This window comes from Diceros bicornis, chromosome 24, assembly GCF_020826845.1.
Source record: "Diceros bicornis minor isolate mBicDic1 chromosome 24, mDicBic1.mat.cur, whole genome shotgun sequence".
In the NCBI taxonomy this organism is placed as follows: domain Eukaryota; kingdom Metazoa; phylum Chordata; class Mammalia; order Perissodactyla; family Rhinocerotidae; genus Diceros; species Diceros bicornis.
In genome coordinates, this window is record NC_080763.1 from 50,813,755 (window position 1) to 50,817,962 (window position 4,208).

At 43.2% G+C, this 4,208-nt stretch overlaps 1 pseudogene; it reads right to left on the reverse strand.

Annotated features, from left to right (window-relative positions):
* Nucleotides 1–210: 210 nt before the first annotated feature.
* On the reverse strand, nucleotides 211–691 carry LOC131421209 (immunoglobulin heavy variable 1-18-like; annotated as a pseudogene).
* Between the last annotated feature and the right edge of the window lie 3,517 nt (nucleotides 692–4,208).

The following is a 4,208-nucleotide window of genomic DNA, read 5'->3' on the forward strand; positions in this document are numbered from 1 at the left end:
GGAAAACATGAATGAACAACAATGGTCTTTTGGCAAAATCTCCTCCCTGGAGCTTTCTCAAAGAGCACTTGGGATCTTAAAACCTTTGTGGAAAGAGTAGTGTCCCCATGAGAACATCATCCTTTGTCTCAGATTCCTGGCTCTTTGCTCTGAGGAGTCAGGAGAATCATCATCCCTGCATCTCCTCAGCCAGCACAGCTGCCCTCTCCCTCAGGGTTCTGACACACTCAGGATGTGGGTTGTCACACTGTGTCTCACACAGGAATGCACGGCTGTGTCTTCAGATCTCAGACTTCTCAGCTTCATGTAGGCTGTGCTCGTGAACGTGTCACTGGTCATGGCGACTCTGCCCTCGATCTTCTGTGCATAGAGTGTGCCACCACTGCTTGGGTAGATCCATCCCATTACTCAAGCCCTTTTCCAGGGGACTGTAACACTCTCTTCATGTAGGAGCTGGTGAAGGTGTATCCAGATGCCTTGCAGAAGACCTTCTGTGATGCCCTCCAGGCTTCCTCACCTCAGCCCCAGACTGCACCAGCTGCACTTGGGAGTGGACACCTGTGGAGATGAGACATGAGTGTGTGGAATCCTCCTTCACTGCCCCTGGTTCCCTGCTCAACCAGGGACTGGGGAGCCCCTAACCTGTAGCCACTTCCCTAACCAGGAAGAGGGTTCTCCATCTCCAGTCCATGGTGAGGTGCTGTGCTCTCTGTGCTTCTGTAAGGGAGGGGGCGGTTGTTGGGTGATGCTCTCAGGAAACAGACATATCTATATGTACCTCAATAGACCCTGATCATTTGCATATTCATGAAGCAGCATACTTCATAGCTGAATTAGCTTTCATTCTTCAGCTCCAGAATTTCTGTTTGGTTCTTTGTGTAATTTCAGTCTCTTGTTAATGAACACATCAATTCATGTATTTTATTCCTGATTTCATTGAATTATCTTTCTGAGTTTTCTTGTAACTTGCTGATTTTCTCCATAAATGCTATTTTGATTTCTTTATCATTTAGATCACAATATTCCACCCTTGAGCTCAGTTTCCTTTGATTCATTCATTGATTAAAAAGGGGGATGTAAAGGAGGAATGCCTTATGTAGCCATGTGCTGATGTCACTCGATTAGACATTTTATAGTAAACAATTTCATGGCATTTAATGCATTTACCACGTTGTGCTTCCCATCCCCCCTCTATATCCTAACCTTCTTTTCTTGGCATATTCCCCAATCCGTCATCTAGTCATGACACAGTGTGCATTTTTTATATTGTCATATTTAACTTGCTAAGTTGTCATTTAGGATTTTTGCCTCTAGATTCATGGGAGACAGCAGCCTGTCATTTTATTTCTTGTAATATCATTGACAGGTTTTGTTTAACAGTTATACTGGTTACATACAACGAGTAAGGAAGTGTTCTCTATTCTCTGAAATAATTCGTGGTAAATGGTATTTTTTGTTTTTAAATTCACGGATTTTGAGACTATATGTTGTAAAGAAGTTGATTTCCACAAACTGACCTATAATTGCAGTGCTGACCCAATCAAAGCTTCAGAACATCTGATGTTGTTGTTATTGAAGTTTTACACCAGATACCAACTGTTTGTGAGAATAAAAGTAGCCAAAAAATAGCCAAGAAACCTGAGGACATTAAACAAATTTGTAGGACTTGGCCTACTTGATATCTAGAGAGATTACAGACTTGCAGTAATTCGGACAGTCTGGAATTGGTACAAAGGGAGATGACTGAACCCACGGTACTGGACAGACAGGCTGGAAGCAGGCCTGGGCTGATGCAGTGGTCAGTGGCTGCATTGTGACAATGGTGCCCACAGTGCACGAGGAAAGTTTGCCTTTTTAGAGGGTAGCTCTGGGTCATTTGGATGTTTGAATGGGGAAAAATAAACTGTATCTCCCCTGCTAATCATACTACAAAAAATCAGTTCCAGGTGGATTGTAGACTTAAATCTGAAAACTAAAAAATTAGATCTTTTAGCCAAGCACGTTGTAATTTTCATGCAATAAGTAGAGATTTTGTAAAAACAGGATCTAAAACACAATACAAATAAAGGAAAAGTTGGATAGATTGGATTTTAAAATTGAAACCTGTTCATCAATGACACCATTATGAAAATGAATTTAGAAACAAAAAGATGGAGAAAGTTCTTCTATATATATATGTATATATTCATCAAATGACTACGACACGCCAAACGAAATAGACCAAACAACAACAAGGAGCAATATCCGGTATTGGTGAGGATGTAGGGTGGTTAGAATTTTCACGTGCTTTCGGTGTGAGAGTAAATTTCATGTGAATATTTTGAGAATTCATTTGGCAATAGCCACTAATGCTGAAAAGAACGGTACTCTGTGACTAGAAGTTCCACACCTAGGAATGAGGTAGAAAATGGAAATTGCCCTTTTGTAGGTCAAACACAGTTAAATACCTGCAGACTTAAAAATTTGCTAATAACTCTATTTTTGACATATATTTATCCAACAGAATTGCTTACATGTGTTCACTAAGAGATGTGAAAAATTTTGCTCCCAGCAGCATTTTGTATTAGCCAAAACCTGGACACCCCTGCATGTCGTCTCACAGTAGAATGTTTTCAGTGCACGTAACTGTCCATTACGTGCACCAACTTAGTGTGGATACAAACGAGCATCCCATCTTTGTGATCTCAGTTACACAAAGTCAAATATGGGCAGAACTAACCTATGGATTTGACATCCAGATGCCACTCATTTGCAGTAGTCTGGATGGGACAAAAAGGGTTTTGGGGGCTCTGTGCCATTCTGAGTGTTGACCTGGGTACTCCTCAAGGAGCTGTGTGCAGGTGGTAAAATCTATGGTACTGTGCACTGAGGACTGGCACTCTTTTCTGCACCACTACTCCTCCTCCACACCATTTTGCCTCAACAGCGTTTGATGAGTGTGTAGTAACAAGACCTGATCTAAAGCCTTGTCCAAACAGTCTCCAGTGACAAGCCCTCCAGAATATTATTCCCTCCAGAAGTATGTTTTGAAACTTTCTTATCCTGACTTCTAGGAACAAAGGTCAGGCAAAAGGAAGAAGGGAATGACCTTCAGTCACACTTTAGAGGCTGTGGTGGATCTCCTGAGATGGAAGGGCAGAAATGTCTGTCTTTGGGTCCTTCGTACACTTTATGGAAGAATTTGCTCCCCTTTCTCCTCCAGTCTCCCGTTCTTACCTGGGCCTCCCTTCACTGCTTTGGTGAAGGCTCTTAATTTACAGTAAGGTAGCTGACTTGTTGTACGTGCCTGGAGGAGGGCAAATCATTGTCTAATTACATTGTTGGAGGCTCATCTTGGTATGACATTTGGAGATCGGAATATTGATTCACTGTTGTTCATTCTTCTAGGGACAAGCCATTTTCCCGAATGAATAAACCCTATTAGTAGTGCTATCAGGCATCAAACCAGGAAAGAGAACAGATCTCAATAACCTAAGGTTAAACACATTTCGTGGTGAGCTATCTATGGAACCCATCCTCATCTCTATCCTGAGCTCAGTTCTCCTGCAGTCCATCTACCACGTGATGAAGCCAGGTTGATGGAGAGATGAGAATCAAGGGGCTCATCTAAATTCTCTGTAGGTCTCTGGGTGACCTTGAGCCCCACAGGAACCACTGAGAGCTGGTGACCAAAAGGAGTTCTCCACTTCCCTCCTGACCAGTGAGTTCCTAGTAAGAGGGCTCCATCCTGCTCCTCTCCACCTCCTGCCCAGCCAAGCGAGGCTGTGTCCTCCTCATAGCAGGCTTGACCAGGGCTCTGGAAACTCCTCCAGAGGGACCTGTGAGAGCCCAGACCACTTGGTCACTTTCCCTCCCTGTGCCCACACAGGGCTTGGGTCAAAGGGAACTCAACAATACGTGTGGGAATGTGGCACTGAGAATGAATAAAAGAAAAGGATAACAAATGGGTAGATTTCCTTAATGCACCGCAGAAACATTGAGAACTGGGGTGATGCTTCAGTTTGGTTTGCTTGTTATGAACACTGTGTCCTCCTGCCCATGTATGTCACCACATATGTGAAAAACCCTGGTCTTTTATGCTTGGAACCAAGGAATGGTGTGTTAGAGGCAGCTGGGGAAGCAGTAACCCTTGAGAACAGTTATTTTATATTTTAGTGTGAAGAGGAAGCAAACTTGGAAAGGAAATCCTTTCGTGGCCTAACCCTGCA